This window comes from Bos javanicus, chromosome 2 (genome assembly GCF_032452875.1).
Source record: "Bos javanicus breed banteng chromosome 2, ARS-OSU_banteng_1.0, whole genome shotgun sequence".
In the NCBI taxonomy this organism is placed as follows: domain Eukaryota; kingdom Metazoa; phylum Chordata; class Mammalia; order Artiodactyla; family Bovidae; genus Bos; species Bos javanicus.
The window spans coordinates 28,279,769-28,304,978 of NC_083869.1; the positions used below are offsets into that span (position 1 = coordinate 28,279,769).

Sequence of the window (25,210 nt, forward strand, 5' to 3'; positions counted from 1 at the left end):
TAAGATATGGAAGCAGCCTAAGCGTCCATCTATAGATGAATGGATAAGTGGAATATTACTCAGTCATGAAAAAGAACGAAAATTTGCCATTTGTGACATATGGCATTTGTAACAACTTGGATGGATCTGCAGAGTATTATGCTTAGTGAGATATATAAGACAGAGAAAGACAAATACTGTATGTTATTCAGTTCAGTTCAGTCACTCAGTCCTGTCCGACTCTTTGCAACCCCATGAATCACAGCACGTCAGGCCTCCCTGTCCATCACCAACTCCCAGAGTTTACTCAGACTCACATCCATCGAGTCAGTGAGGCCATCCAGCCATCTCATCCTCTGTCGTCCCCTTCTCCTCCTGCCCCCAATCCCTCCCAGCATCAGAGTCTTTTCCAAGGAGTCAACTCTTTGCATGAGGTGGCCAAAGTACTAGAGTTTCAGCTTTAGCATCATTCCTTCCAAAGAAATTCCAGGGCTGATCTCCTTCAGAGTGGACTGGTTGCATCTCCTTGCAGTCCAAGGGACTCTCCAGAGTCTTCTCCAACACCACAGTTCAAAAGCATCAATTCTTCGGTGCTCAGCCTTCTTCACAGTCCAACTCTCACATCCATACATGACCACTGGAAAAACCATAGCCTTGACTAGACGGACCTTTGTTGGCAAAGTAATGTATGTTATTACTTGTATATGAAATCTAAAGAATAAAATGAATGAATATAACAAAACAGAAATAGATTCACAGATATATGGAACAAACTAGTGGTTGCCAATGAGGGGAGAGAAAGCAGGAGGAGCAAAACAGGGGTAGGGGATTAGAGGTACAAATATTATGTATAAAATAAATAAGCCCCACAAGTATGCTGTACAGCACAAGGAATACAGTACAATATTTTATAATGACTTTAAAAGGACTACAGTCTATAAAAATATTGAATCACTCTTATACACCTGAAACATATAATGTAAATCAACTGTACTTAAATTTAAAAAGTAAATTAAAGTGATATAGAAGATAGAAGAAAAATACAAGCATGTCACATATTGGGATACCAATGCTATTGTGGCATATTTTGGGAAATGCCTGAATTTAGATACCACGCTCTTATTTTACCATTCTAAAATACTATATGAAGCTTGATCATATACATAATCAAATTTGATTCACATGTTAGTCCTGTGGTAATGTGTATTTTTACACTGAGGAACAATTTAAGATCTATTTCTTATTGTGGGCTGTAGTCAAAAAGATGAAAAGTCACTGTTTTAAGCTATTTTAAATATTTGTTCTTGATGTTACTTGCAGGCTAAATCAACTCTGATGAGCAATTTAAATCATCTCATTTAATCTCAAACTACTATATTGATTAGGTTTTAGTATCCTGTCTTAAAGATGAAAAAACTAGGGCTCAGAAATACTAAGTTGCCCAAGATAATACAGTAAGTATTGTAATATAAAACAGGAATTTGAATACAGGTATACCTGGTTCTGGAGAAAGCAATGGCACCCCACTCCAGTACTCTTGCCTGGAGAATCCCATGGACAGAGGAGCCTGGTAGGCTGCAGTCCATGGGGTCGCTCAGAGTTGGACATGACTGAGCGACTTCACTTTCACTTTCATGCATTGGAGAAGGAAATGGTAACCCACTCCAGTGTTCTTGCCTGGAAAATCCCAGGGACGGGGAAGCCTGGTAGGCTGGCGTCTATGGGGTCACACAGAGTCGGACACGACTGAAGCAACTTAGCAGCAGCAGCAGCAGCAGCATACCTGGTTCTAACGCCCACTTTCTTAACTGCTATATCGGACAACCTCCCTCCATAATACAAAAGCCCCCTTATTGCAGGTTTGTTCTGGGCCAGGCATTAAACTGAAGACTTTTCCTACCTTACTTTGCTTAGGGCGTGCAACAACTCTAGGAGATCAGTTTCATTATCTGCCTTTTATAAGTGAGGAAACAGATATACTAAGATCTTTAGTGACCTCTCCAAGGTCAGCCAGGTAGCAAGTGATAGAGAACTGAATCCAAATCAGTAGACTCCAAGCATTCCCACTATGATCCCTTAGAGAGTTACCCAAGGGCAAATCAGATTTTGTGGGTCCTTAAGTTTATACAGGTTGGGGTAGAAAACTAAAAAATTTTCTGTGCAAAATTATTCATAGAAAATTAGGTAGTCTTGCAAAGGCACCTGAAGATTAGTCCTGGTAATTCTTCCCCTAAGCCATAGATGTTGCACTTGCTTTACATTCATGATTTGTATTGTAACTAACTTTTATGTTCATTAGAGCCTTTTGGGATGTGGCTTCCAAACTCAGCAAGGTAAGTACAATTTTCCCAAGATCAAAGAATCAGAAATAGTTGTTTGAGAAGGGACAGTTTCAGTTTGATTCTTTATCTTAAATGTCTTTAAAACCCTAAAATTAAAAAAAAATTACATCCTTTGGTAATAAAATATCAAAACCAAAATGGCTTCTGCTCAGGCTTTGTTGCTGACTGTCAGCGTGACCTCACCCAAGTTCCATTTCACTAAGCTTCAGTCTACTCAATTTTAGACTGGGGGGGGGATTAATTAGTTGATCATTAATTTCCTTTCCAACATGAACATTCTAGGGACCTAATTGAGCAGAGGAACGAATAAACCACTGGCTGCTTGAGTGAACTTGCCATCCATTCAGCTGTAACAGTTGAGCTGTTGGTGAATAGGGTTTTTGAAATTCCAATCAGCTAATTAGCATCTTTTGTTACAGCAAAGAGTTGTACAGGGAATCAGGACACATCTACTAGAGGTTTAAAAGATGAATATGTTAATTAACTTGATTGTGGTGATTATTGCACAATGTATGTGTATATCAAAACATCAAGTTGTACCTTAAATATATATACTTGTCAGTTATAGCTCAATAAAGCTGGGGGGAAAAAAGAGGTAGAGGGTCATAGCTCTACAAGGCAGCTTTATTGCTTTCTGATTATTTTCCTGGAGCCTCTTGAGAGCTGATGCATCAGTGTGGGAAGGAGATAGCACAGTCTTCAGGCTGCAGGAAGCCATCAGACAGTTCTGGGCTCCATACCTATCTTCATAGGCATTTTTTCTCAACGTTATATTAACCAGGGGACATGGTCTTAAAGTATTATCTAAGTTTCTGGGATTATACCCTAAGCACACAGCACTCTTCAAGGGCCATTCCTCCAAGCTCTTTCCTTCTCCACAGAACTCCCGTTAAAGGAAAAGGGGCAGAAAGTGTGGTAAAGGGAGAGGCAGGGAGGGAGACCCCTAACAAATGATCCTAACCACGCATCCTGTCAAACCTGAATAACTGCAGCCATGGCGTCCTCAATGATCCTAGGATCTAAGTCAAAACCAAAGTCTAGAAGTTGCATATTCCCAATATCTCTCGCATGTTTGTTCTCTGACTTGTTACTATTAAAATTATTTTAAAATAGTTACCATTGACTTCCCTGGTGGCTCAGACGGTAAAGCGTCTACTTGTAATGCAGGAGACCCGGGTTCGACCCCTGGGTTGGGAAGATCCCCTGGAGAATGAAATGGCAACCCACTCCAGCACTCTTGCCTGAAAAATCTCATGGACAGAGGAGCCTGGTAGGCTACATACAGTCTACGCGGTCGCAAAGAGTCGGACACGACTGAGCGGCTTCACTTTCACTATTGCTAAAAACAGTAACCTGCATAACTATATTCCAGGTGCTTTTCATACATATTATACCACCTTATAAGCCAAGCAGACTTGCCTGTGTCCACCTTATGGATAATGGAAACGAAGTTCATAGAAGTAAAGTATTAACTTACCCAAGGTCAACAGCTAATAAATAGCAGTACTGGAATCTGAACATGCCTGTATCTTCCTATCATATCACTTTGCTTTCCCTGTATTGCTTATAATGTTATTTGATTGCCTTTCAACCCAATAAATAGAGTATAAGTTTCTCATAGGAGCTGTTTCAAATGAAGCTTGTAATATTAAATCATCTGGTACAGGCCCTCATTCAACATGTGTTGGAAAATTAAAAAAAAAAAGTCCAACAGGAGAAATATATTGTTGAAAATCAATGACTGCAGTCAGACCAACAAAGAATTCAAGCTATAAAAAGTGCAAATGGTAGTTACAGGCTGATCATGAAAAGGACAGTCTGACTGGGAAGTCGCATTTTCAAGCTATTCCTCTATATTGGCAGCCTTTCAAAGACACAGAACTCCTAAATGCATTAGTATAAGGAAGGCTGTGATAACACCACAGTCAGCTGTGCAAAATGAATTTAACAGTGATTGACAGATAAGTAGACTTGAAGTAGCAAATTGCTAAAAAGATCAGCCCAGAACTGAGAAACACAGAATGATACCTCAGTGTGGGTTAAGAGAGAATGAGTTGACTTCTCCATTGCTACTGCCACTTTAGGGGAATCAGTCAATTTTCTTAAACTTCTGAGAACCAGCAGGGATATCTATACCAGATAAGGTTAAACTTCTCCTTGAAGTATCACCTGGACAATGCTCACTACCATAGAACATCACCTTTGAGTCTAAATCACTTCTGTATTCTGTATATAGTTCTTTCACTCCATCAGAAGGATTTCCAGGTGGCTCAGTGGTAAAGAATCTGCCTGCCAGTGCAGGGTCAGGAAGATCCCAAGGAGAAGGAGACAGCAACACATTCCAGTATTCTTGTCATGGAAAATTCTATGGACAGAGGAACCTGGTGGGCTATACAGTTCATTGGGTTTCAAAGAGTCAGACACAACTGAGCATGCGTGCATGCACGCACGCACGCACGCACGCTCGCACGCACGCACACACACACACACACACACTCCATCAGGAAGACAGGAGACTGGTTTTTAAACAGTGATATAATGTTGGGCCCTTGGTAGAGCTCTGTAATTTTCAGGAAACAGTTTTGGGTTGCCTCTGAAAAAGAGAATCAAAAGTGTCTGGGCTCCATTTATGCACAAGACTTTGCTTTTACTCATACTGGACATCACTGATCAATCACCAATATCTTCTATTGAACCTCAGTATTTTTCAACACAGCAATCTAGACAACCCTGACTAATTAGGCACTTGTGAAGTAAGCTAAGTCATAAAAACAAGAGCCTCATGCCTATTTTATTAACAACTTTGCACACAAAACTTAGAGTATTTATTGTTGAATGAATAAATGTTATGGCTGACATACCAATTCTCTCAAATCTGGACTCATTGATCATATTTCTTAGAAGATCACAGGATTTCAGAATCATATGATCTAATCTTGCAATCATCTTTGGAATCCAAGCTTTCTAACTGCCAGCACTGTATTTCTTATACTCCACATGAAAAGAAATTCCCTTAAACTCCTTTTAAAGAAGGAGTTATCTTGAAAATAGAGAATAGATAGTTTTCTGAGTGGGTCAGGGCTTGTGTTTTGGAACGTTTTAATCAGAGAGCATATATTAAATGCAAGGTGATCCCCAAAAACCCCTAGTCTGGAATATACATATAAGTACACAGGGAGGTAATTTGATATATAAACTTAAAGTTTCAACAAATCACCTTGCAGCTTTCAGCTGCAGGGAAATGATTAATTTAACAATAACTGAACAAGGGAAAGTTCTCTACACCTATTTCTATGTTGAAGGCTGTCAAAGCTGTGTATTCATTCCTTGTCCTTCACTTTGCAAACTGATGCCTGTTGACTAAAAAAGATGTACAACTTGAGAGTTGTGAATTAAGTTTTATTTGGGGCAAAATGAGGACTGCAGCCCAGGAGACAGAACCTTAGGTAGCTCTAAGAGACTGCTCCAAAGAGGCATGGGGGAAGGTCAACATATAAGATTTTGGTGAAGGGGAGTTCAATGTAATCAAGTGCTTACTTTACAAAAGGTTCTCTACTAGTCACAAGGAGCTGATGTCACCACGAAGGGATTTAGTGATTTCTTAGATATGAAGAGATGCAAGGGTTGGGATCATGAAATTAGTTCCTGAAAATGTTTAACTATCTAAAGACTTGTTCCACCAGATTCCTTGGAGCATAGAGTGCATCTCTCCAATACCCCTGGAGTTCAGACTCCCTCTGGGGGTGTTGAAGGTCAATAGCAGCAGCAGGGCAAGGTTCAATTTCCCCAGAGGCAGATGGCAAATGCCCTTGTTGTTGTTGTTCAGTCACAGGCAAATGCTCTTGGAAGTGCCAATTTGTAGTTGACATGTCAATGAGGTGGTTGTATTTGGAACGCCAACCTCAAAAGAGCCCTTTGACCAAAGTCAATCCAAAATGAGGAAAGAGAGCCAAGTGTTCATCTGTGATGACTTTTTCCTCAAACATATTATTCAAAGAGCATCATTTTGTCCACCTGCTCAGAACACATGAGGATGAGAGTGTAGATATCAGTATTTTTTTTCAACTTCCTTTTCTTAGTTAGATATAAAGCTCCTATTACCTTACACTGATCTTGAGAAGACACAGTCACTGGTCTACAAAAAAAATTCTTCCGTACAAGTTGAATCGTCTGTCTCCCTTTCCCCAGTCTTGTTTTCTTCCACAGATGCCCTTGCTGTCTTGGGAGTGTCAAGGACAAACTGTCACTTGCCAAGGGCATTTGCCATCTGCCTCTTCGGGGGTTGAATCCTGTGAGGCTGCGGCTGTTGACCTTCGACACACCCTGAAGGGAGTTCAGGGTGGAGAAGGAGGCACACTGTGCTCCAGGAACTCTCAGTTCAGTTCAGTCGCTCGGTCATGTCCAGCTTTTTGTGACCCCATGGACTGCAGCATGCCACGCCTCCCTGTCCATCACCAGCTCCCAGAGTTTACTCAAACTCATGTCCATTGAGTCGGTGATGCCATCTGACCATCTCATCCTCTGTCATCCCTTTCTCCTGCCGCCTTCAATCTTTCTCAGCATCAGGAAATCTTTAGATAGTTAGATATTTTCAGCAACTGATCACATGATCCCAATCCTTGCATCTCCTCATATCTAGAAAAGCACTAAATACCTTTATGGTGACATTAGCTTGTTGTGACTAGCAGAAAGACTTTTGTAAGATAAGTGCTTAATGGCGTGAACACCCCTTCAGCAATATCATATATATTGACCTCCCCCTACTACCTCTTTGGAGCAGTTTGTTAGAGCTATCTGAAGTTCTGTCTCCAGGCTGCAGTCCTCATTTTGCCCCAAATAAAACTTAACTCGAGACTTTCATGTTATGCATCTTTTTTAAGTCGACAGGAGTAGGAGCAGAGAACTAAAGATCCTTCACTTGTCCAAGGATGATGGCTCCCATCATCTCCATGACTTCTCTATGTTCTCTTGACTTCAGCCTCACTGGCCTCCCTCTAACAGAGCAGGCACTGCTTTAGCCATTCCTTCAGAAACAAGATTCTCCCAGATCCCCTTGGCTAATTCTCTCTTCTTCTCTAAGTCTTTGAATAAACATTACTTTCTCAATGAGGCCTTCCTGAACTCCACATTTAAAATTGCAACCTTCAACCCAATTACCCAGCACTCTTAATCCCCTTTACTCTGCTACTTTCTCCGCCAAATAACACATCACTCTCTAACAGTCTATAAAATGTACTTATTTGGTCTAATATATACTCTCTCATTCTGTACTCCAAGGTTAAAGATCTTTGTTTTGTTTACTGATGTTTTTTAACTCTCAGAAGAGTACTAAGGATATTATACGTTCTCAAATACTTGATGATGAATAAATGAATGAATTCTTTAGAAAACGTCTTCAGAAAAGCTGTGAAACAAAGCAACAGCTCAGAGGAGCTAATCACAGATGCTCTGTTCTGGAGCTTTTTATGTTCTCTTTTCACTTAGCCTCAAATTTTACTAATTATAAATTTGTTTGACATAAGGGATGTTATCTTTTAAAATGCAAATACTGTGGTATTGGCCTTAAGGATTGTCAGTTACAAACACATCATTGTGAATCAGTTTGAGTTTAGTCTCTCTCCCAGTTTCTAATGGATACTAGCTTCCTGACGAGGAAAAGAATGACAGAGGAAGCTAGGACATTTGGAAACACAATGATTTTACTGAGTATGGACATCCTGGGTGGGCACCAGAGTGTGTAGATTTAAGGCAATATAACAGGGCTCAGCCTGGAGAGATGGGAATGGTAAAGCCACATTTACATATTAATGTTTAGTTTCTGTGATGATCTTTTCAAAATCCCTCCAAGAAAAGTTTGTTTAGATCAATGACCTCCTCCCTTAAATCAATAAATTCTGTAGGGCAAGTAGAACCTACTTCCCAAAATAAACCCAGCAGGATCTTGTTTAAACTAGTAAATGGGAACAGGAATGGGCATTTGGTTTCCTGGAGCTCTCACTGTGTCTCTTGCCAAGAGGCTAAAAATGCTTATCAGATTTGCTTCATCTAGAAAGAATGGCTCTATGTTTCCCTTGCAGCTCTCTACAGGCTGGTCCAGCTGATTAGCACTCCAGATTTCACTGCCCAACATTGTGGCACTTCCATCATTTATTTGGCCGCCATGAATAACATCAATATTACAGCCTACACAAACATCACTTTATGGCTATTTTATGACTGTTAGATTGTTGATGGTCAAGCTGTTTTCAGAGTCAACACATCATCCCTTAGTGTCCAGAGGTCTCAGATCCAATCAAAGGCCTGAACCAAACCAACTTTGGAATAATGGTGAGGGCTGTGTGGGGCTGGTATGAGCAGTGGTGCATTGAACTCAAGCTTAAGTTTGTGGCCATTAAAGTTATTCATATTCTCAGGCTGCAGAAGTTTAATCAAATCATTTTCCTCCCACCTTTCTGGGATACCAAATGATCCTTTGTAGCACAATTTGAGATTTGAGAAAACAAAGGAAAGGATGAGAAAGCTATTGACTCTTACGGCACTGTGTCCCTGTGAGCTAAATGGAGCTATGTCTACAGAAAAGCTAAAAATCCCTCTACAGACTCTTCTGGATTAAAAGTCTTCTACAATAAATAATAATAATAGCTACCATTTACTGCATGGGCACTCCTTGTCAAACACTGTATATGTAACATCATATTTAATCCTCATACTAGCCTGAATGATGGGTGTTATCTTTTGTTCTACAGATGAAACAAATATCTCATTGGGTATCTGCCCAGGCTCCCAAAATATGAAAGGGTCAGAATCAGAGCACAAATCAGTTGCCTGAGCTAACACACATGTGCTTATTTACTTTATTATACTGTCCCCAAAGAGGAAGCATGAAGGGCATGTGGGTCTCCTGGCTCTGTCTGTAGAGAGAATATTTCAAGATATTTGTTTTACATCAGAAATTTTCCCCCTTAGAGCATGGTGTCAGGTTTTAGACTGAGAATTCCCCTGTCTCTGTCATCTTATCAATATCTGAAACCAACAGAGTGGTTGTGGGCTTCACTTTTTCCTCCCACCCGGGTAACCAGCTGCCCACAGGAAGCACACTTTTTTTTTTTTTTTTTGCTGCTCAGTGCCGTAAGCAGCACATGGAGAGAGCTGCAGGTTATACCTGGAGAGTGAAATCACCAAGACGGCAACCTAAGTCATTCCCAACTCTGCTTCCCCTCGCAAAAACAGCAAGTCTTCATGAACAAGACTGCATTAAGGGAACCCTAGAACAGGGGTGTGAGGCAGAAGTACCTTCCTGTACCACCAAGACCAAGACAAACCATATTAGAAGGATAAGAACAGTCACACAGTACTGCACCGCCTCCCCCTCAGGTCAGCACAGCACCCTGCTGAGAGGTCTTTCCCGAGTCTCTGGTTCCTCCAATGGGAAAAGAGATCCCATGGGTTTCAAACAGCTACCCCAGCGCTGAGGGGCACTTTGTGGGATTGCATGGAGCATCACTGGGATCTGACTACAATAGAGAAGTGGGAAGGAACTCCAGTCCACGATCTTGGCAGATGGAGCTCATTACCACCCAGAAACTTTGATCCCCTGCAGACCCAAGTTGATAGTCCACTCTGACCAGGGAACCCACTGGGGTGCACATTTCCCTGCCTTTGATCCTCATATAAGTTTTGCCAGTCTTCTAGTTTGGTTTGCCTACAACCATGAAAAAAGCTGAGTCATAGCCCAATGCACTGGGGATAGTGTAGCCTGACCTCATCTGGCCAGAGGGCCTGGTGACAGCACCTAGAAGCTGTGTAGTCCAGGACTGTTCTAGCTGAGAGGTGAGCGGGAGCTGACTGCCCACAGAGCAAAGTCAACATGGGGGTCTTGGAAGCTCCTCTGATATGCCCATGCAGAAGATTCATTCAGTTAAGGCCCAGGGTAGCTCAACCCCTTCCAACCAGAAAGCCTACTTGGAAAAAATTGGAGAAACCTGAAATAGCCCCTCTCTCTTCCACCAGACTAGGAAATGAAGACCCAGCAGCCCGACCTGCTGTGGAAGGTGTTTCCTAGTCTGATCTGTCAAGAAGGGTTGGTGACAACACCTGAAAGCTGCATAATTCATCAGTGTTTGAGTTAAGGAACTGGCAGCATGGCCGATAGTGCAGACTGAAGCTAGTGACCCTTTTTGGCCATGGAACTCGGGGCATGGATTGGCTTAAGAAAACAAAGACTTTTACCAGTCTCAGATTTGCTCTTCTGATGCTACAGGGCAGGGAAACAAATTCATAGCCATGCTCCTTGCTGTTTCCACTCATTGCCTTTAGCCTGCCTGGCCAAGACCTAACTAGAACATGTGGGGAAGCTGTGGGAAAGCAGTGTAGACCATACAACAGCCCTGCCCACACTGATACTTGAACAGAGAGCACTGTTTATGGCTTTCCCTATCTACAGACTAAACCAAGAGGCACATCTGACAAGGTATTCAGTGCACACTCCTGCCTAATATGAATCTCCAACAATAAATATTACAGACTCTGGGGCCCATCTTACTGCCCTGCCATAGCAGGAAAGCCAAGGTATAGCCCCATCTACTAATGAGTATGAATATAAATACAGGAGTTAGCCCTAACCACCTAGAAAGCCTGACTAGAGAATTCAGGTAACCATGGAGCCCATCCTATAGTAGAGAACCAAGTTACCAGTACTCAACCAAACAGAGTGCCTATCTCTGATCAAAGAGCTTTAAAAGTTGCTTTATTCGGGGGGGGGGGGGGGGATGCAAAAAAAAAAAAAAATGGTAGGTCCCACCTACCCAAGAATATTACCAGCAAACACACCCACAAACCCAAACTGAGCTGACTAGTGAAAATCTGTCTCTGCCAAAGCAAACCTGTAGTATCTAAGTACTCAAATGTGCAGATGTGGACATAAGAATTCAAGGGTCACAAAAGAATCAGGTAAACATGACACCAAAGGAAACAAATAAAGCACCAGTAACTAATGCTAAAGAAATGGAGATTTATGCACTTTCAACGAATTCAGAATAATCCTCTTAAGCTTAGCAAACTACAGAAAGATTCAGACAGTTTAGCAAAATAAGAAAAATAAGGCAAGAAGAAACCAAAGAAGTTGGACAAAGAAGTAGAAACCAGTGGGGGGGCGGGGGACAGAAACCATAGAGATGAAAAATACAGTAATAAACTCAAGAATTCAATAAAGGGTTTCAAAAGCAGACTTGAAAATGCAGAAGAATTGGTGAGATGGAGGATAAGATATCTGAAATTATCCTATCAGATGAACAAAAAGAAAAATAAGAAAGAATGATGAAAACTTATGGAACATCTAGGACACAATTTTTAAAAAATATTCATATTATGGGATTTCCAGAAGCAGAAAATCTAAAAGGACAGAAAGTATATATAAAGTGATAATAGCTGAAAACTTCCCAAACCTAGAACCAGAAGCTAGAAGCATCTACCTGCATGAGGTAGGGCCTCGTAACAACTGGGCTGGCAGACAGTGACACCTCCCAGACCACCCACAGCAGTCAACCTGCCACAACAGACTGACCCATGTAGTCCACACAAGGCATATCCCAAGGGCGTATAGCTCTGGTGACCAGAGAGTGTGCTGCTGGTACCAATAGGATGTCTCCTACAAAAGGCCACTTCTCCAAGGTCAGGAAATGTAAAGCTACCAGATACATAGAAATAAAAACAGCCAGTTAGGTAAAATGAGATAATAGAGGAACATGTTTCAAATGAAGAAACAAGATAAAACCCCAGAAGAACAACTAAGTGAAGTACATATAGGCAATCTACTCAATAATTCAAGGTAATGACTGTAAAAAAATCAAAGTACTTGGGAGAAGAATGGATGAACAGAATGAGAAGTTTTTAAAGAATTAGAAAATATAAAGAAGAGCAAGGCAGAAATGAATAATAACTGAAATGAGAAATACACTAGAATGAATCCACAGTAGATGAAAAAATACAGAGGAATGGATCAGTGAGCTGGAAGAAAGAGAAATGGAAATCACTGAAGCTGAAAAAAAAAGAAAAAAAGAAAGAAATGAGGACCGCTTAAGAGACCTTTAGGACAACATCAGGCATAGCAACACCTACCTGTAGGGGCTTGGAAGGAAAAAAGAGAGGGACAGAAAATACATCGAAGACATACTATCTGCAAACTTCCCTAACCTGGGAGAGGAAACAGGCATCTAAGTCTAGAAAGCACACAGAGTCCCAGACAGAATCAACCCAGAGAGGACCATACAAAGACACAGTGTCCAAAACTGTCAAAATTTAAAGGCAATGTGAAGAGCAGCAAGGGAAAAGCAACAAGTTCATGTACAACGGAACTCTGAAAAGGCTGTCAGTTGACTTGTCATCACAAGCTCTGTAGTTCAGAAGGCAGTGGCATGATATAAAGTAATGAAAAGGAAAACCTATAGCAAAGAAAACTCTACCCAGTAACCCATTTAGATTGAAGGAGAAATCAAAGTTTGACAGACAAGTGTTCATCACCACCAAATAAGATTTATAAGAAATATTAAAGGGACTTCTCTAAGCAAGAAAGAAAAGGACACAACTAGAAACATGAAAATAACAAAGGAAAAAGCCCATTGCTACAGGCAGATATACAGTTGCTGCTGCTAAGTCGCTTCAGTCGTGTCCAACTCTGTGCAACCCCATAGACGGCAGCCCACCAGGCTCCCCCATCCCTGGGATTCTCCAGGCAAGAACACTGGAGTGGGTTGCCAAGATATACAGTAAAAGGTTATAGATTAACCACTTACAAAGCTAGTAGGACGGCTGAGACAAAAGCAGTAAAGTCATTTACACATCTGCAATAGGTAGTTAAGGGATACACAAGACAGGAAGATGCTGGATTTCCCTGGTTAGAACTCTGCATATTCACTGCTGGCACCTGGGCTCAATACCTGGTCAGGAAACTCAGATCCCACAAGCCACACACAGTATGGCCAAAAAAAAAAGACAAAAATATGTAAAATGTGATGTCAAAAATAATCATGGAGGGTGGGGAGTAAAAATGTGGGGATGTTAAAAGATCTTTGAAATTGAGAGATATGCAACTTAAAATAATTGTGTATGTAAACCTCATGACATTCATAAATCAAAACTCGTAAAACACAATAAAGATAAAGGATTCCAAACACAGCAATAGAGATAGCTATCAAATCAGAAGAGAAGAGAATAAAAGAAGGGACAAGAAAGAACCCCTAGACTGACAAAATGGCAATAAGTATCAATACATATCAAGAATTACTAAATGGACTAAATGCTTCAAACAAAGAAAGAGTGACTGAATGGGTACAAGGACAAAACCTATATTTATGCTACCTATAAGAGACTCATATCAGATCTAAAAACATACAGACTGAAAGCAATGGGATGCAAAAAGGTATTTCATGCAAATAGAAATCAAAAGAAAGCTGGGGTAGCAATACTATCAGGCAAAACATTTTAAAACAGACTGTAATAAGGGACTAAGAAGGACATTACATAATAATCAAAGGATCAATACAATAAGATACAACAGTTACAAGTATATATGCAGGCAATATAGGAGCACCTAAATACCCTGGGTGGCTCAGTGGTAAAGAATCTGCCTGCCAAGCAGAAGACACAGGTTCAATCCCTGCAGTGGAAGATTGCCTGGAGAAGGAAATGGCAACCTATTTTGGTGTTCTTGCCTGGAAATTCCATGGACAGAGGAGTCTGGCAGGCTATGGTCCATGGGGTTGCAAAAAGAGTTGGACATGATTTAGAGACTAAAGAACAACAAATACATAAAATATTAACAGATGTAAAGGGAGAAACTGGCAGTAACACAATAACTGTAGGGGACTTTACCACCCCACTTGCAATGCACAGATCATTCAGGCAAAAAGTGGAAAAAAGAAATCAAGGAAACACTGGCATTAAATGACACATTTGAGCGAGTGGATTTAATAATTCTAAATAGACCATTCCGACCAAAAGAAGCAGAATACAGTTTTTCAATTACACATGGAACATTTTCCAGGATAGAGAACAAGCTAGGCCACAAAAACAACTTAGGAAATTTTAAAAAGCTGAAATTATATAAAAGCATCTTTCTGACCACAACGCTATGAACAGGAAAAAAATTGCAAAAATAAACAAGTGGAGGCTAAACTACATGCTACAAAACAACCAATGGAGCACCGAAGAAATCAAAGGAAAAAAATTTTTTTAAATCAGATCAGATCAGTCGCTCAGTTGTGTCCGACTCTTTGCGACCCCATGAATCGCCGCACTCCAGGCCTCCCTGTCCATCACCAACTCGAGTTCACCCAGACTCACGTCCATCGAGTCAGTGATGCCATCCAGCCATCTCATCCTCTGTTGTCCCCTTCTCCTCCTGCCCCCAATCCCTTCCAGCATCAGGGTCTTTTCCAATGAATCAACTCTTCGCATGAGGTGGCCAAAGTATTGGAGTTTCAGCTTTAGCATCATTCCTTCCAAAGAAGCTGGGGACAAATGAAAATGAAAACAACAATCCAAAATCTGTGGGACACAGATGAAAAAGTAGTTCTAAGAGGCAAGTTTATAGCGATACAAGCCTATCTTAGGAAATAAAAAAAAAAATTCAAACAACCTAACCTTACATCTAAAGGAACTAGGAAAAGAACAGGTAAAACCCGAAGTTAGTAAAAGGAAAAAAAATATCATAAAGATTAAAGTGGAAATAAATGAAATAGAGACTAAAAAATCCATAAAAAAGATCAGTGAAACTAAGAGTTGGTTCTTTGGTTCCTTAAAGAACTAAAAACAGAGCTACCGTGCTGCTGCTGCTGCTATGGAGAAGGCAATGGCACCCCACTCCAGTACTCTTGCCTGGAAAATCCCATGGACGGAGCAGCCTGGTAGGCTGCAGTCCATGGGGTTGCTAGGAGTCGGACACAACTGAGTGACTTCACTTTCACTTTTCACTTTCACGCATTGGAGAAGGAAATGGCAACCCACTCCAGTGTTCTTGCCTGGAGAATCCCAGGGACAGCTACCATATGATCCCGCAATTCCACTTCTTGGGTTATATCTGGAGAAAAACATAGTTTGTAAGGATACATGCACTTCAGGGTTCATTGTAGCACTATTTACAATAGCCAAGACATGGAAGCAGCCTAAATTTCCATCGACAGAGGAATGGATAAAGAAGATGTGGTACATATATACAATGCAATATTACTCAGCCATTAAAAACAAATGAAATAATGCCATCTTCAGCAACACGGATGGACCTGGAGAATATCATACTAAGTGGAGTAAGTTACACAGAGAAAGACAAATAGCATATGATATCACTTATATGCAGAACCTTAAAAAAATGATACAAATTCACTTATTTATAGAACAGAAACAGACTCATAGACTTAAAAAACAGACATGATTATCGGAGGGGAAGGGTGAAGAGGAGGGAAGATTGGGAGTTTGGGATTGACATGTATACACTGCTATATTTAAAACAGATAACCAGCAAGGGTCTACTGCATAGCACAGGGAAGTCTGCTCAATAAAACAACCTAAATGAGAAGAGAATTTGATAAAGAACAGAAGCATGTATGTGCATCACTGAATCACTTTGCTGTACACCTGAAACACACTGTTAATCTACACTCCAATGTAAAGTTTTTAAATTAATAAAATAAAAATTAAGAGTTGGTTCTTTGAAAAACTAAACAAAAGTGATAAACCTTTCACCAGACTCATCAAGAAAAACAGGCTGCTACTGCTACCAAGTTGCTTCAGTCGTGTCCAACTCTGTGCGACCCCATAGACGGCATCTCACCAGGCTCCCCCGTCCCTGGGATTCTCCAGGCAAGAACACTGGAGTGGGTTGCCATTTCCTCCTCCAATGCATGAAAGTGAAAAGTGAAACAAGTCGCTCAGTCATGTCCGACTCTTCGTGACCCCATGGACTGCAGCTTACCAAGCTCCTCTGTCCATGGGATTTTCCAGGCAAGAGTACTGGAGTGGGGTGCCACTGCCTTCTCCAAAGAAAAACAGGGAGGGGCCCCAAATCAATAAAATCAGAAATGAAAGAGAAGAAGTTACAACTGACACCACAGAAATACAAAGGATCACAGGAGATTATTGTGAACAACTATATGTCAATATCCTGTGAAATGCCAGGCTGGATGAATCACAAGCTGGAATCAAAATTGCTGGGAGAAATATCAACCACCTCAGACATGCAGATGATACCACTTTAAAGGCAGAAAGTGAAGAGGAATGAAAGAGCCTCTTGATGAAAGTTAAAAAGGAGAGTGAAAAAGCTGACTCAAAACTCAACATTCAAAAAATGAAGATCATGGCATCTGGTGCTATCACTTTATGACAAATAGAGGGGGAAAAAGTGGAAACAGTGTCAGATCTCACTTTCTTGGGCTCCAAAATCAATGTGGACGGTGACTGCAGCCATGAAATTAAAAGATACTTGCTCTTTGGAAGAACAGTTATGACAAACCTAGACAGTGTATTAAAAAGCAGAGACATCACTTTGCCAATAAAGGTCTTTATAGTCAAAGCTATGGTTTTTCCAGTAGTCATGTATGGATGTGAGAGTTTGGTCCATAAAGGAGGCTGAATGCTGAAGAACTGATGCTTTCAAACTGTGGTGCAGGAAAAGACTCTTGAGAGTCCCTTAGACAGCAAGCAGATCAAACCAGTCAATCCTAAAAGAAATCAACCCTTCCAATTCATTGGAAGGACTGATGCTGAAGCTCCAATACTTTGGCTACCTGATGCAAAGAACTGGCTCGTTGGAAGACCCTGATGATGGGAAAGATTGAGGGCAAGAGGAGAAGGGGATGAAAGAGGATAAGATAGTTGGATGGCATCACTGACTCAAGAGACATGAGTTTGAGCAAACTCAGGGAGAGAGTGAGGGACAGGGAAGTCTGGTGTGCAGCAGTTCATGGGGTTGCAAAGAGTCAGACACCACTAAGTGACTAATAACAACAACAACATATGTCAATAAAATGGACAATCTAGAAGAAATAGATTCCTAGAAATGTACAATCTTCCAGGACTAAACCAGAAAGAAATAGAAAAACACGAATTGATCAACTATCAGCATTAAAACCAACTCATTAAAAAAAAAAAAAAAGGCAAAACAAACAAAAACTCCCAACAAAAGTCCAGGATTGGATGGCTTCACAGATGTATTCTATCAAACATTTAGAGACGAGTTAACACCTATCCTTCTCAAACTATTACAAAAAAAATTTCAGAGGAAGGAGGAAGACTTACAAACTTTTTCTATGAAGCTTGCATCACCCTGATACCAAAAGCATAGATATCGAAAAAAAAAGAAAATTACTGTCTGATATCACTGATGAACACAGATGCAAAAATCCTCAACAAATTAACAACTGAATCCAGCAGTGCATTAGGGTGATCATAAAATATGATCAAAGGGGATTTATCCCAGGGGTGCAAGAATGGTACAATATCTACAACTCATGTGATACACACTGCATAAAAAATTGAACAAAATACTAGCCAGAGCATCCAGAGCCCCATAGGAACTGAACTGGCAACTAGCAGCAAATCCACAGAGAAGGAAATGGCACCCCACTCCAGTACTCTTGCCTGGAAAATCCCATGGATGGAGGGCCTGGTAGGCTACAGTCCATGGGGTCAAGAAGAGTCAGACATGACTGAGCGACTGCACTTTCACTTTTCACTTTAAAGCATTAGAGAAGGAAATGGCAACCCACTCTAGTACTCTTGCCTGGAGAATCCCAGGGACAGGGGAGCCTGGGGGGCTGCCGTCTATAGGGTCACAGAGTCAGACACGACTGAAGCAACTTAGCAGCAGCAGCAGCAAATCCACTCTAGCGGCTAAGATGGATCTTACACTCAATGCTATAGAGTATTGTCTGTTTGTGCTATACATATATCCTGCCACATAGCCAGAAGATGACATCTTCTGACAAGTTATTAGCCTCCCGATTATAACAAATCTCAGGATGTATAACTTTTATTCCTTCTTTGCAACACTGAGTTATTATGTTGTCTATGATCTTTCCTTAATTAAAGACAATTTTTAAAGAATCAAGTCTATTGATAGATTATGCATTCTGTCCAGCCAATGCCATGAATCAGCATCCCCATGTTTCCTCCTTTCCTGCTAGAGGTGACAGGTTACAGCAAATTGTATAATGGCATAGGAGAGTTTCCATATAGTTGGTTTCAACTCATTGCTGGTATCTATTTTTCTCTTTTTCACTGACATGCTGATCTACTGGATTCACAGAGGCTTTCATCAGAGACTTGTATATATAAGCGCTTACACAAACCTCATCACATCTGGAAGGTTCTGACTTCATTTGTAAATCATGCTTTTCACCTTCTGGATGACGTCCTTCAGAGTCTGCCTTACCATAGATATCCTTTTATCTTTCCTTTAAACATGGTAATTTATTTAGGTTCATATATCCTGGTCAATATTTATAGTTTCCATTCATGATGGTGATATTCACATTCCTTAAATCTTAAGGCCTTAATTATTAATGGCTCAACTCATCATACAGACTACCACATGCTCGTTGACTATAGTTATGGACAGTATTTCACATTGTGGGATAGAATTGGAGGCTTGTTAAAAAATCCCTCCTCCTTTGAAGGCAATGGACCACTCAGTTACGTGAGGATGACAAGAAAGCAAAAGTCATGTAGGAAATGCTTGTAAAAATGAAAAGTTGTTCAATATAGAGTTCATAAAGACTGAGTAGATGACTGCCCAGTTGTTAAATACTTTTGATAAAGAAAGATAATCTACATATGTTCAGCCAAGAGGCATAACAATTGAACAGTATTATTTGAAATTCAGTACTGTTGGTACAGCTGAGGAATGATCACAATGATAGGTCAAGGGAATGTGATGTGAACACCAAGATTTTAATTAACTTGATGGACAGCACTTTTGATATGTTTCAAAGTTATAATTATACGATGTTCTATAAAAGGAAATAACTGCCAAATATTTAGGTCTATCACTGAAGATTAATTTTGAAATCTTATTTTCCTTCCTTTTTCTCCATTTTTCTCCACTTCCTCTGTAAAAGAAGATTTAACAAATACCTTCATAAAGAAATGTCATGTGTTGTAACAAATGTTAGGAAAATAAGGTTTGCAAAGTCATTCTATAAGCTATTTATGTAAAATCAATAAAAGCTGATTATGAATGTTAAAAATTGAATAAAATAATCTCATCTGAACAGATGCAGAAAAAGCTTTTGACAAAATTTAACATTCACTTATGATTAGCTCTTTATATTAACTCTGTGAAGTGGTAACACACCTCAACACAATAAAATCCATATATGAGAAGCCCACAGCTAACATACTCTACAATAAAAAGCTGAAAGCATTTCCTCTAAGATCAGGAACAAGACAAGAATGTCCCCTCTCCCCACTTTTATTCAACACAGTATTGGAAATCTTATCCACAGCAATCAGATGAGAAAAACAGGAAAGAAAGAAGTAAAATTGTCACTGTTTTCAGATGACATGATAGTACACACAGAAAATCCTAAAGACATCACTGAAAAACAACTAGAATTCAATGAATTCGGTAAGGCTGCATGATATGAAATCAATATACAGAAATCTGCTGCATTTCTATACACTGATAATGAATTGTCAGAAGTTTTTTTTTTAAAGTCTCATTTATCATATAAAAAAGAATAGGATACCTAGGAATAAGTCTAATTAGGGAGATAAAAGTACTTGTACTTGGAAAACTATGAGACATTGTGAAAAAAACTGAAGATGACAGAAACAGATGGAAAGATATATAATGTTCATTAACTGGGAGAAATAATATTATTAAAATGTCTATTTCCCAAAGCAATCTACATATTCAATGAAATTCCTACCAAAATACCAAACATGTTTAACATAATTAGAATAATTCTAAAATTTGAATGTAAACACAACAGACCCCGAATAGCCAAAACAATCTTGAGAAAAGAACAGAGCTGGAGGTATCATGTTCCCTGGCTTCAGACTATAACAAAGCTACAGTAATCAAAACAGTATCAGTTCAGTTGCATCCGACTCTTTGTGACCCCATGGACTACAGCATCCCAGGCTTCCCTGTCCATCACCAACTCCCGGAACTTGCTCAAACTCATGTCCATTGGGTCTGTGATGCCATCCAACCATCTCACCCTGTGTCCCCTTCTCCTCCCGCCTTTAATCTTTCCCAGCATCAGGGTCTTCTCCAGTGAGTCAGTTCTTCACATGAGGTGGCCAAAGTACTGGAGTTTCAGCTTCAGCATCAGTCCTTCCAATGAACACCCAGGACTGATCTCCTTTAGGATGGACTGGTTGGATCTCCTTGCAGTCCAAGGGACTCTCAAGAGTCTTCTCCAAAAGCACAGTTCAAAAGCATCAATTCTTGGGCACTCAGCTTTCTTTATAGTCCAACTCTCACACCCATACATGACCACTGGAAAAACCACAGCCTCGACTATGGACCTTTGCCGGCAAAGTACAGTGCTGGCACAAAAACACACAAACAGATCAAAAGGAAAAGAACAGAGAATCCAGAAGTAAACTCACACACTTACGGTTAACTAATCTATAACAAAGGAGGCAAGAATTTACAATTGGGAAAAGACAATCTTTTCAATAAGTAGTGCTGAGAAAACTGAACAACTATAGGTAAAAGAATGGAATTAGAATGTTTCCTCACATCATATACAAAAATGAACTCAAAATGAATTCAAGTCCAAAAGGTAAGACCAGAAGCCATAACATTCCTTGAAGAAAATATAAGAATACTCCTTGATATAAATCATAGTAATATTCATTTGCTTCCTAACACAAAGGAAAACAAAAGCAAAAGAAACAAAGAGGATCTAATTAAAGTGGCAAAGGAAACTATTAACAAAATGAAAAGACAACCTGTAGAATGAGGGAAAATATTTGTAAATGATGACCACAAAGGGGTTAATATCTAAAATATATAAAGAGCTCATACACAACTAAATATTAAAAAAGCAAACAATTCAACCAAAAATGGGCAAAAAACCCGAACATTTTCCCAAACATACTGATTGCTAATAGGAACATGAAAAAGATACTTAACATCACTAATCAGAATAATGCAAATCAGAATCACAATGAAATACCTCCACACCTGTCTGAATGGCTATCATCAAAAAGGACCACAAAAAACAAGTGCTGATGAGGATGTGGAGAAAAGAGAACCCTTGTCTACTGGAAATTGGTGCATCCATCGTCAAAAAGGATAAGGAATAAACTACCCACTCCAGTATTCTTGGGCTTCCCTTGTGGCTCAGCTTGTAAAGAGTCCACCTGCAATGAGGGAGACCTGGGTTCGATCCCTGGGTTGGGAATATCCCGTGGAGAAGGGAAAAGCTACCCACTACCAGGAGAATTCCGTGCACTGTATAGTCCATGGAGTTGCAAAGAGTCGGACATGACTGAGCAACTTTCACTTCTTCACTTGTCAAAAACAGTATAGGGGTTCCTCAGCAAACAAAAAATAGTACTAAATAATCCAACAATTCCACTTACGGAAACATAAAAAGTTTAGCATAAAAATCACTAGCTATGATAAATAGCAAAAGTTAGAGTCTATAATATAGTAATGGTAGTGTACAATAAAATTAAACACTAAAAGTGTAGTGAAGTCGCTCAGTCATATCCAACTCTTTGCAACCCCATGGACTGTAGCCTACCAGGCTCCTCTGTCCATGGGATTTTCCGGGCAATAGTACTGGAGTGGATTGCCATTTCCTTCTCCAGGGGATCTTTCCAACCCAGGGATTGAACCCGGGTCTCCTGCATTGTAGACAGATGTTTTACCGTCTGAGCCACCTAAAACTAAAAAAGCCTTCTTAGTTACATGTAATGTAAAAATATGCAAATTTTAACAACAATAATCTAAAATGTGAGGGGTAGGAGAAGAAAAAGTGTAAAGTTTAGGACTTCAACTGAAATGAAGTTGTTATCAATTTAAAATCAAGCATTATAATTTTAAGATATTTTAGGTAATCTTCATGGCAATGGTAAAGTAAAGACCTGTAACAACTGAACAAAAGAACAAGAAAAAGAAGTCAAAGAATACTGATGCCAAAAGACATCAAAATATGCAAAATGATGGCAGGATAAGAAACAAGGAACAAGGGATCTACAAAACAATCAGAAAACAATAACAAAATGGCAATAGTAAATTCTTGCCTATCAATAGTTACTAACATATGAAATTCTCCAATCAAAAGACACAGAATGGGGCCTCCCTAGTGGTCTAGTGGTTAAAAATCCATCTGTCAATGCAGGGGACATGGGTTTGATCACTGTCCTAGGAAGATCCCACACGCCACGAAGCAACTGAGCCTGTGCATCGCAACTACTGAGGCCCCTGCCTAGAGCTGGTGCTCTGCAGCAAGAGAAGCCACGGCAACGAGAAGGCCATACCTGCAACAAAGAGCAGCCCTGCTCCACACCCTTCCCTCCCCAATTCCCTTACCACAACTAGAGAAAGCCCATGCAGCAACAAAGACCCACCCAAATAAAAAAAAAATAAATAAATCTTAAAAAAAAAAGACAGAATGGCTAAATAGATAGGAAAACAAGATCCAAAAATATACTACCTTATAGAGAGTCCCTTTACCATAAAGACATAAACAGAGAGAAGGGATGGAGAAAGACATTTCAAGCAAATGGTAATATCCCACTGTCTACAAATAAGGCAGGGGGAGCTATACTTACATCAGACAAAATGAACTTTAAAAACAGTTTTTCTTAAAAAAGGCCATTATATATTACATAATAAAAAAGGTAAATAACATCATGTTATAGCAATTGTAAATATCTGTGCACCCAAAAAAGCACCTAAATGCATAAAACAAAACTAATAAAGCTAAAAGGAGAAACAAACATGAATACAATAACAGTTTGTGATTTTAATACTCTACTGTCAACAATGGATAGATCATTCAGAAAGATAATAAACTGAATTTAAACATTACACACCAACCTAGACAGCATATTAAAAAGCAGAGACATTACTTTGCCAACAAAGGTCCATCTATTCAAAGCTATGGTTTTTCCAGTAGTCATGTATGGATGTGACAGTTGGACTCTAAAGAAAGCTGAGCACTGAAGAATTGATGCTTTTGAACTGTGGTGTTGGAAAAGACTCTTGAGAGTCCCTTGAACTGCAAGGAGATCTAACCAGTCCATCCTAAACAAAATCATTCCTGAATATTCATTGGAAGGACTGATGCTGAAGCTGAAACGCCAATATTTGGCCACCTGATGTGAAGAACTGATTCATTTGAAAAGACCTTGATGCTGGGAAAGATTGAAGGCGGGAGGAGACGACAGAGGATGAGATGGTTGGATGGCATCACAGACTCAATGGACAGGAGTAAGCTCTAGGAGTTGGTGATGGATAGGGAAGCCTGGCGTGCTGTAGTCCATGGGGTCACAAAGAGTCAGACACGACTAAGCGACTGAACTGAACTGATCAAATAATATAACAGACATATATAGAACATTCTAGTCAACAACAGCAGAATTCATATTCTTAAGTGCAAATGGAACTGTTTTTTAGGACAGCCCAAATGTTAGGCCATGAAACAATTCTTCAAGCAAACTGAAATCATAACAAGAGGTAAACTGGAAAAGGTTCATATATGCATAGAAATTAAACACTTTACTGAACAACCAACAGATTGAAGAGGAAATTAAAGACAGTAAAGTTTTGAGACAAATTAAAATGGAAACACAGCATACCTGACCTTATGTGATGCAGAAACAACAGTTATAAGAGCAAAGTTTGTAGCAATAAACACCTACACTAAAAAGCAGGAATGATCCCAACAACCTAATTCTATTCCTTAGGAACTAGAAAAATAAGGTGACCTCAAGTTAGCAGAAGGAAGGAAATAAAGATTAAAGCAGAAATTAAGGAAATAGAGAACAGAAGAATAGAAAACACTAAGCAAACTTAAAGTTGGTTCTTTGAAAAGAAATAAAACCGACAAACTCTAAGGTAAACTAACCAAGGAAAAGGAGAGAAGACCTAAATCAAAATTGTAAATGAAAAAGAAGACATCACAACTGATATAAACAGAAATAAAAAGAATCATAAAATGCTACTGTAAACAACTATATGCTAACAAACTGGATAATCTAGAAGAAATGGAAAAAATCTTAGAAAACATACAACCTACCATGACTAAATCAGGAATAGAAAATTGAACAGACCAATTACTAGGAAGGATATTGAATCAGTAATCAAAAACCTCCCAGTGAAGAAAAACCCAGGACCAGACTGCTTCACTGGTGAATTTTACCAAACATTTAGAGAATAATTAAGATAAAATTATTCTCAAACTCTTCCAAAATATTGAAGAGGGAAGACTTCCAAACTCACTTTACAAAGCCAGCATTCTCCTGATAATAAGATATCCTGATATCTGATTGACATCAAAGTCAGATAAGGACACTACAATAAAACTATGCCCAATAGTTGCAAGAAGTCTCAATAAAATACTAGCAAAACCAAATTTAGCAGTACATTAAAAGAATCATTCACCTTGATCAAGTGGAATTTATCCTGGGATGAAAGGATTGCTCAACATATGCAAATCAATGTGATACATTACATTAATAAAATGGAAGAAAAGAATCATATGATAATCTCAATAGATACAGAAAAGCATTTGACAAAACTTAACATCTGTTCATGATAAAAAAACACTTAACAAGTTAGGTCTAGAAGGAACATATCTCAACATAATAAAAGACCACAAATGACAAGCCCACAGCCAACATTATACTCAATGGTGAAAAGTTTAAAGCTT

At 39.5% G+C, this 25,210-nt stretch overlaps 1 long non-coding RNA gene and 1 pseudogene across 1 annotated transcript in view; one reads left to right on the forward strand and one right to left on the reverse strand.

Moving 5' to 3' along the window:
* Window positions 1–15,253: 15,253 nt before the first annotated feature.
* The window catches only part of LOC133259113 (uncharacterized), a 72,700-nt gene continuing 62,743 nt past the window's right edge, over window positions 15,254–25,210 (reverse strand). The window contains exon 5 of the long non-coding RNA XR_009740266.1: window positions 15,254–15,396. This is a non-coding gene — a long non-coding RNA (uncharacterized LOC133259113). The remainder of the gene's footprint in view (window positions 15,397–25,210) is intronic.
* On the forward strand, window positions 18,209–19,405 carry LOC133235522 (lathosterol oxidase-like; annotated as a pseudogene).